The following is a 10,472-nucleotide window of genomic DNA, read 5'->3' on the forward strand; positions in this document are numbered from 1 at the left end:
TTCAGGTGCAATGAGGGCGGGCGTTCTCCAAGGACTACATTCACACGATAGCTATTTACCGCATCTGCTACAGATCTGTATATTCTGAAAGATTCTGACAGATCTGTATATTATTTCACTGTGTGTCACAGAGCAGACGAGACCACACTGGCGCTGCATAACTTACCACAGACTGGCCAATTGTGGTCCTCATGAGAACTTAGGAGACAGCCCGTCGCAGTACGAAGGCCGGCAATCCGACAGATCTGTTTATTATTCCACTGCGTGTCATAGAGCTGACGAGACCACATTGGCGCTGCATAACTTACCACAGACCGGCCAGCTTTGTACGTGGTCGGCAGGGTTTCTTGGTCAGCACCCCAATTGCTTCCGGCAAGTGACTTGAGGACCTTGTTTCTACTTTTGAATTTATCGCAAATTGCTGTGGCATGTGGGGAGAATGTGTATGAGCTGACAAATGTGACGCCAAGTATTTTAGGACACTTGATTGTCTGAATTATTTCTCCATCGACCATCACAGTCAGCTCGGTATTCACCGTATTCACGCGTATTTGTAGTGGACAATGCGGTTAAAGATTTGGTGGCAGATCTCTTCAGATCTCTTGCAACGAAATATGAGGCAAGTTCGTTGAGATAGTCGTTAAACCTATCGCAGTTGTCTCCAATAGGTTGGGGGCCTGATGCCATGATCGTTCAATCGTCCGTATGTGATACGATCTCTATGCCGTCTGGAGGGGGTGGAATGGAGGATAGATTGAGGTTAAACTGTGCCGGAGATATCACCCCGTCTTGGGAAACCCCCTGTTTCACTCTACGGTGCTTTGACATCCTATCCCTTAATTATAAAAATGACTGGCGACCACACAGATAATTAACGACCTAGCGTTTGAGGTCTGGCTGGAGGGACATGTTGGCGATTTCTTCAAATAGTTTGGCATGGCTGACCGTGTCGAATGCCTTCGATAGGTCCAGTGTCACGAGGATCGTTCTATCACATGGCCTGGGCTGATTGAAGCCACGAAATATGTGTGCGGTGATGGCTTGGGAGGAGTAGTGCCTCAATCGTCTTGGCTTCTGGCAATAGAAGGAAGATTGGTCTGTACGACTCTCCCAAAGTCGGATCCTTTCCAGTCTTCAGTAGCGGGATCACTCTGCCCATTTTCCAGACATCGCGTACTATAAGAGTGTTTAGAGACAGGTTGGGGACAGTAGTAAGGTACTCAACTCCAGGTGAGTTCAGATTATTCAGCATCAGTGTGGAGATTTCGTTGGGGCTGAACGCCTTGGATGATTTGGCGCCACGGATGACATTTGTAACTTCACCCACTGTAAATTGTGATGGCTGTCCATCGGTTCGGATACCACGGAAACGAAGAATGGCTCGCTTCCCCCACTCTCGGGATACTCAATAAATTGATGATTAAACAAACTAGCGCATCTCTTCAGATCGGTCACAGTTACTTCACCAAAAATGACCGAGGTCCTGTTATCCCTCCACCGGGGTTCGAGTGTAACTTAACAGTCGACCACAGCTTGACTAAATCGATACCTAAGTTACTTTGCTCCAAGTGTTCCAGCCCCAAATTCCGCTTATGTTCGTTGACTACCCAGTTAAATTGCAGATTCAGCTCGCTAATTCTGGGGTTTGTACGGTGTGTACCACTGCCTGCGGGAACATGGACAGACATGGCTAAATTGAATCAGAAAGCGATTCTGTGTCGATCGGTATACTTATCAATCTATATCTCTTCCTTCTGAGCGTTACAAATAAATGCACTAAGTTATTATACCCTGAACCACAGTGGAGATGTAGGGTATAAAAACGGGCGATATAAAGAGAAGGGGACAATATTCCGCTTTTCATTATAGCCCGTTCAACAAGATGATATGGTTAAACTCAACAACAAAGCGATGTTGAAGAAGGGTTAAGAAAATGCAACAGAGGAGGAAGTCAGACATTGCCATAGGATTATCTGGCCACACTTCTCAATGTAAAAAATACGAACCTGGATTTACTCTTAGAAAAAGAAAGCTCCCAGATCAGAATGAATCGGACAGCCTTGTCGAAGTATGTGAAAGAGAGAGAGAATATCCCTGTTATAAGAAATCAATTTTGACAAAGGATCCTTCCGTTGTTAAACTGGTGGAGACATAGTACACTTGGCAAAGTCCAGGCCAATTCTGAACCATCCATCCACCCCTCCTGACTTGACACGAGTGTTGGAAGTCTTTGTGCAAAATTTCAACGAAATTGGAGTAGACATGATGCGTCTAGGGAATCAGAGATATCACAGGGAATTGTATAGCAACTAGCTGCGAAACTAGGATCTACCTTACACATACCTGGAAACTGGAATCTGGGAATTTAGGATCAGGCCCGAAGGCCAACGAATGAAAGAAGTTCCCCAAATTCGGGTTGTAAACGTTCCAAAATTATGTATCCCAATCTAGACTTTAGAGTTGTATAGCTTTGGTGCCCCTGACTTGAACAGGCGTCTCAGTCATTATATCTGTCATGACAGGTCACTGTATGATCGGAAAACATGCTGGCAGACTGAGGTTGCAAGTAACGACTTCTGCAGAAACTGTGAGGACGTCGAGGAAGAGGAGAATATAGAACACCAGCTGTGTTTGTCTCGCACTGGCGGGCAGAAGGAGTTCCACTTTAGGTTCTTATTTATTTGAGGCCTGGTCTGTGTTAGCGTCTTTTTAAAGCGATCAGTATGGTTTAACTTTAGAAACTAGGAGGCACTTTCCTTTTCCCGTACCTGTGGTATGGACGAAAACGTCTAAGTGAGTCTGATGACAAACTGCCACTTAACCTAATTTAACAGGTAACTAATTGCGAGGGAAAATCTTATTTCGACGTTTTCATTGTTTCCTTGTATATATGTCAAGGACCCTATGGGCTCAACTCACATCAAATTGTTGCACAGTCATTATTAAAAAATAACAGCACCACTTTCAAAACAATTATGCCTTTAGCTTTTTAGTAGGTTTTTAAACTACAATCTATTTTAATGGTATTGCTAACGCCCTAAAACAAAAAACCCCAACATAAATGCAAATCCCATACAATTTTGAAGTGGGGAGGAGGTTTGAGGTTTGACCAATCAAATTTGCAGATAATCGAATATTTCTAAGAACAAATCACTTAAACGCATAGCAGGGATGTAGAGATATTAATCTCTGTTAAGCAAACTAAAAACTTTAATTTCAGTCTTTTGTTGAAATCTACATGCAAGCAAGCAAACAAACAAAATAACAAAACACATTTCAATTTGTTTTTTTGCACTGAGTTTGCATATTTCGATGATTATTTCTTAATACCAATCGAGATCAATAGTCAATCGGGCAGTAAGAGCAACAACAAGAAGAACAACAAGTCAGAAAGCGAGAACAGCAACAATTAACAATCATGTAAACGAGAAGACCTACCACATAGCAGTTGAAGTCAGCTTATGCGGCAGAGTGGTGTTGCATGCTGGAACATTGAGTGAGCAAAAGGCAAAAATTATAACAACAACAAAAAAAGGGTTGCCGAGAGAAATGAAATAAAATAAAATAAACTAAAATAAAATAAAATAAAATAAAATAAAATAAAATAAAACAAAATAAAATAAAATAAAATAAAATAAAATAAAATAAAATAAAATAAAATAAAATAAAATAAAATAAAATAAAATAAAATAAAATAAAAAAAATAAAATAAAATAAAATAAAATAAAATAAAATAAAATAAAATAAGAATAAAATAAAAATAAAATAAAATACATTAAAATAAAATAAAATAAATAAAAAATCTTATATACCCTCCACCATGGATCGCTTTTGTCGAGTTCTATGCGCGGTATCTCTTTTTAGGCAAACAAAGAATATTGAATAAGAACTGTTATGCTATTGGAGCTATATCAAGTTATAGTCCGATTCGGACCATAAATGAATGCTGAACGTTGTACAAGTCATTGTGTAATATTTCAGTTCATTCGGATAAGAATTGCGCCTTATAGGGGCTCAAAAAGCAAAATCGGGATATAGGTTTATATGGGAGCTGTAACAAGCTATTTATCGATTCAGACCATATTAGACACGTATGTTGAAGGTCATGAGGGAAGCCGTTGTACAAAATTTCTGCCAAATCGGATGAGAATTGCGCCCTCTAGACGTTAAAGAATTCAGGATCCCAGACCGGTTTATATGACAACTATACCATATTATAAACCGATTTGAATCATACATAACACAGTTGTTGGAAGTGATATCAAAACACTACGTGCAAAATTTCAGTCAAATCGGACTAGAATTGCGCCCTCTAGAGGCTCAAGAAGTCAAGACCCCAGATCGGTTTATATGGCAGCTATATCAGGTTATGAACCGATTTAAACCATACTTAGCGGAGTTGTTGGAAGTGATATCAAAACTCTACATGCAAAATTTCAGTCCATTTACAATCCCAACCGACCGACGCTACTAAAAAGTATTTGCAAAATTTCAAGCGACTAGCTTTACTCTTTCGAATGGTAGCGTGCTTTCGACAGACAGACGGACGGACGGACATTAGTGTGTCTCAGACGCATATTTCGAGGTGTTGCTAACAGAATGACGAAATTAGTATATCCCCATCATATGGTGGAGGGTATAAAAATAATGTAAGATAAAATAAAGAGGTTATGCATAAAATAGATGAATCCTTCGATGACAAAACGTACACCCTGCCGGTATGCATTGACATCGAGGGGCTTTTAAGACTGTGCGGATCGACACACTGATCCATTCCTTGGACCAGTACCGGCTGGACCCTTAGAGACTGGATAAACCATATGCTAAGGAATAGGTAGATAAATTGTGTGTCCCATGGCATAAATATAAGGGAGAAAGTGTCACAAGGCACGCCACAGCGCATGCCACTCCTATGAGTGGCCACCATAAATAACCTATAACGGATGCTGACTGAGGAGGGATTTGAACCCGTCTGTTATGTAGACGATGTTATACTTCTTCCAAGGGGTAAGGATCCGAACGAGCTTTGCAGAAGGGCCAAAAGGTTCTCGCATATGGCAAATGACTGGGCTAGACCCAGAGGTCTCAATGTTAACCCAGAAAAGTCTGAAATATGCCTGTTCGCGAAGAAGACGAAGGTGGGCCAATTTGACGCACCACGTTTCCTCAATAAGACGATTTCTATATCTGACAAGGTCAAATACTTAGGAGTGATCTTGGATAGGAAACTGAATTGGAAGTGTCTTATTCAGGAGGGTACTGAGAAGGCTTACAGATGTTGGGCATTATGTAGATGGGCCGTAGGCTTGGAATGGGGCCTGAATCCGAGGATAGTCATCTGGCTCTACAGGAACGTGATTAGACCAATACTTACCTACGCTTCAGTTGTTTGGTGGACAACTATGGAGGAAAAGGGCAACTATGACAAGACAACATGTTCTCTGAACCTGTTGTACGGTCCAACAGGTCCAGAGAACATGTTGTCTTGGCATAGGCAGAGCGATGAGGACTATGCCTCCTAGGGCACTGGAGACAATTCTAGATATCCGACCCATTGACATACAGATTAAGTGTGAGGCAGCCACTGCGGCTATGAGACTTAAGGCGATGGGAGAATGGATTGAGGATGGGAGCAGCTCATACCATTGCGGTATAATTGAGGCGACGATAGGAAACTTGGAAGGAAGGGAAAAGTTTTTCGAACGGATACCTGAGACGACAGTTGAGGTCGATTGTGAGACACTGCTGCCAGTGGCACAGTCCAGAACTGACGGATACCTAGTATTGCCATCTGGAAGATCATGTTACACGGATGGATCAAAGCTAGAAGAAAGAGAGGGCCTGGGGGTCTACATTGAGAACCCAGGGACCGAGATCTGTTTTAGACTGCCTGACCATAATACGGTCCTGCAGGCGGAGATTTGGGCGATCACGGAATGCGTGAAGTGGTGTGGTGCTAACGCGAGGACGTCGAGTCTGAACATCTTTACCGACAGTAAAATTGCCATAAGGGCAATAACAACCAACAACAGTGTAAGAAGGAGATTAACGCCTTCTCTGAGGATGGCAAAATCCGCACCGTTTGGGTGCCGGGCCATAACGGAGTAAGGCGGAATGAAAGGACAGAAGATTTGGCGGTGAAGGCCTGAGGACTGCCGTCAATAAACTTGGTTAACCCGAAGCCTTTCGGGTCGACGCAGTCCGAGTTAAGTGAGTGGGCGACGAATGCGCATACAACCCTGTGGAACAGCAAAACGGTTGGTAGAACAGCGTAAATCCTATGGGGCATCCAGATCGTGAGAAGACGAGGCTATTGCTGAAAGGAAGTAAGAAGTAGGTCAGTATAGCTATTGGTATCATGACGGGACACAAAGGACTACGAGCTCACTTATGTAAAATCGGTGCGGCAAGTGATAGCATGTGTAGGGTATGAGGAGAAGATGATGAGACGTTGGAGCATTTCCTTTGTCATTGACCGGCTTTCGCGTCTAACAGATACTGGCACTTAGGTGGGGACACAATGCCAGACATGACCTACTTAGGGGAGTGGTATTGAAAATAATAAAGGATTTTGTCAGTAGCACGGAATTCCTAACTTAAAATTTTCTTTTTAGAGGTTACTCTATAGTTTTTCGAGCGCATAACATGCCGATTACTGGCTTAAGTGTATGTCCATAGTGGCACGGGGCGGATTAATATCTGCACCCTCTTTTTAACCTAACCTAACCTAAAATAAAGTAGAATGTTAAAGAAAAAACAAGTCAAAAGGCATTAAGTTCGGATGGGCCAAGTTTTATTCCTTCCAGAATGGATCGCATTTTCAATAAGGAAATAGGTTTCAATAGAAACTCTATCAAGCTAAAAACCGTTTTGGACTCTACTTTTCAAGTTTTTTAGGAGTAATAACAAAATAGCATATGTAAACTTTCAGCCAAATTGGGTAATATTGCGCCCTCTGGAGGCGAAAATCGGCAGAACGGTTTATATAGGAGCTACATCAGGTTATGGAGCGATTCAGACGGTACATGTTATGAATGTAGGAAGTCATAGATAAAGTAATTGTGCAAATCAGCCACATCGTATAAGAATTGGACCTCTTGAGGCTCAAGAAGTCTAATCGGTAGATCGGTTTATGTGTTACTTAATTTCCCATGAACATTTTATTATGAAAAGGCGATATCTATGAGTGCAGTCCGATTAATTTTTAAGCTTAATGATAAGAGGCATCGGTTACCTATATCTAAACATGATCCAATTTGGCACTTTTACTATCCTAACCGACCAACATATGGAGGCAACCTTAGCGCAGAGGTTAGCATGTCCGCCTATGACGCTGAACGCCTGGGTTCGAATCCTGGCAGGAACATCAGACAATTTTTGCATCGGTGGTTATCCTCTAATAATGCTGGCGACTTTGCCATGTAAAAACTTTTCCCTAAAGAGGTGTCGCTCTGCGGCACGCCGTTCGAACTCGGCTATAAAAAGAAGGTCCTCTATCATTGAGCCAACAATTGAATCGGACAGCACTCATTGATTTGTGAGAACTTTGCCCCAGTTCCTTAATGGAATGTTAATGGGCAAATTTGCAATTTGCAACCGACCAACATTTTGGTGAGCTTCAGAAGGAGTGACGAAGTTAGAGTACCCCCAACTGATAATGGAGGATGTAAAAATGAATTTTTCAACTGATTTTTTCCATTGAGTTTTCCTTATGGCAACACTGATGGCTGCATGCTGTTGCCATTGCTTGCACACACAGATCAAATAATGCCAATACTGCCTCGAGCATTAGACACACACACTCTCGCACCCATTCATTCATCCACTGCCAGTCTGCCCCACAACTTATTCACCTAAATATGTTGCAAGTGGAAAAATAAGGAGCATAAAAAAAACGGAGCAAAAATCCAACAAATTCCGTAACTAAATCAAGAAACCAAATATGGGGCAATAATAGCTCCGCGTGGTAAGAAAAACGTAGCAGCAACAACTCTAGTCAGCAATGGCAACGGCCAAAGTTACAACAAAAAGTTAGCCGGCCAGCCAGTCTGCCAGCAGATTTTCCGCCAGTGAGCAGATTAAAAGTGAAAAAGAATTGTCGGGCCACCGCCACACCACACACTCCATTAATACAAACTCCACTGGTGCACAGAAACGGGCTCAGGGGCATTTTGATCGGTGCACAGTGTGCAATTGCAAAAGTAAATACAATTTGTGGCCAATAAAGTGGTCAAATGGTCGACCATAAACCAAAACAAATACTGGCGTTGGTAAGTGGAGAAAAATCTGTTGTGTTACCATAGAAGTAAAATCCACAAAAAAGGAGGAAAAAAATCCAACAACAAGAAATTGCCATGAAAAACGGGATGGGCTCCCACTTGCCACACAGACAGACACACACTAATGCAACATAAAGAATGTTGCTGGCTTAAAGAATTGCAACATTATGCGGAACGAAAAAAAAAAAACAAGAATGCAAAAACATGTGGGCAAAAACTAGCACCTTTTTTTTCAATCAATCATTTAACTTTTGGCTTAGGTAGGGAAAGGTGTTCCAAAAGCCATTTGAGAGAATAGAAATAAAAAGGATGAAGGAGGAGGGCTTATTCTTAATATGTTGAAGCCTTTTCGTATACATCACCATTAGGTACGGTATAGCCATTTGTCATTACGTTCAAAATATACGTATCTGACCCCTATGGTCTGAAATTGGTCTCTATGGTATGATATTGGTCTGTATGGCAGCTAAACCCAAGCTATAACCGATGAGAATTTGGAAGACTAGGATTGGCAAATATCCTTAAATTGGAACATCGGTTAGTGTAGGGATGGGAGACTCAATACATCCTAAATTATAGGGAACCGACGATGAGACCTCCATTAACTGGGGGCCAATCATTGAGGCCATCCATATAAACCTCCATCGGAACGAAACAGCTGTACACGCTCTGATGGAGAAAATCAGCAAGGGCAAGACCCATATTGCCTTAATTCAGTAGCCATGAAATATCCGGAACAAAGTTTCTATACTCAACCTTATTTACTACCAACTATTCGCTCGCGAAAATTACCCGAGCACACCTTTTGTGTGACGGCAAGGGATAACTAAGGGCATCACACAGGCTGGAACTTTGAGCTCCAATCTGTGCGGCATTCTTCGTTATTATGAGTAGCTTAGCTCTGAGCTACCGGGCGCATCCACGGTTGCGGATAGTAGAATGCTCAATAAGCAGTAGCTGCAATAGCAGTTAGCGGACAATGATCGGTATCGAGTGGAGAATCTCAGTGAGAGGACGGAGGTCATCGGCTCTTCCTTAAATATTGAGAGTGATGCTCGACACGACAAGGCGAGATATTGGCGCCTTTAAAAAGCCAAAGGCCATCATGCTCCAGCGGTCGGGAACAATCGTTCGTATAGACCGGAACAAGCTTGCTCATATATAAGAGCTCAACGAGGACCGCTACCTCCACATGCAAATGTGGCTAGAACAACGACAACAACCAACTATTCTATGCTAGCATTGATACTCGGCCGAGGATTAGGATTATAATACGGAATGGAAGGAATGAAAAAGTTTTCCGATCGAATTTCTGAGACGTCAATTGAGGTCAGATGTGAGCCACTGTAGCCAGCCGTACAGTCTTGGATAGAGGGAACGGTGGTATTGCTATCTGGAAGATCATGCCAAACAGATGAATCAAAGCTAGAGGACAGAGTGGGTCTGGGGGTATACAATGGGAACCCAGATACTGAGATCTGTTTTCGACTGCCTGACCATAATAGGTTCTGCAGGCGAAGAGGGAGATCACGTGACAATATGTTGGTAAAATCTAACCATGTTCAGGTTCAGGATTTGAGCCAACTGAGTTGAAAGCCAACTGGACAAAATTTGGAAGACTATTGAGAAGAAGACTTGGGTAAGATAATTTAGATTGTCCAAGCATAGAAGATATTCACTGTAACGTCAACAGGTTTACAACTGCACTAGTGCGGTCTTTCGAACTTTTGTCCTCTTCAAGAAAGGAAATCAGCCCAAGAAAAACCCTGAATGACCGGCGATATTTGCAGCATTGGAAAAGAGGCCGCAGATTTTATAACAGAGCACGTATTACACACAGCTCAAGGAATACAAGCCGCCACGATGAAAAAGTTTCTTTCAAACTTTAGTAGACGACATTAGAGTGCTAGAAGATACAACGAAGGACATGTTGAGGCTTTTCATGAAAACCCATTTTCCACAGGATTCAACAGTACTCACGGAGACACCGGATTCTTGGAATAATAATGTTGATCGAAGGCTTATATTTACAGAATTTGGTGGATTGAGTGAATTTATGGTGAAGGAATCCTTGAGGAGCTTCAAACCATTTAAGTCACCCGAACCTGATGGAATTTTTCCGGTGTTACTACAGAAGGAAGCCGATTATCTGGCGCCCCTCTGGTCACTATTTACACAGCATGCCTAGGACTT

Source organism: Stomoxys calcitrans, chromosome 2, assembly GCF_963082655.1.
Source record: "Stomoxys calcitrans chromosome 2, idStoCalc2.1, whole genome shotgun sequence".
NCBI classification, from domain to species: Eukaryota; Metazoa; Arthropoda; class Insecta; order Diptera; family Muscidae; genus Stomoxys; species Stomoxys calcitrans.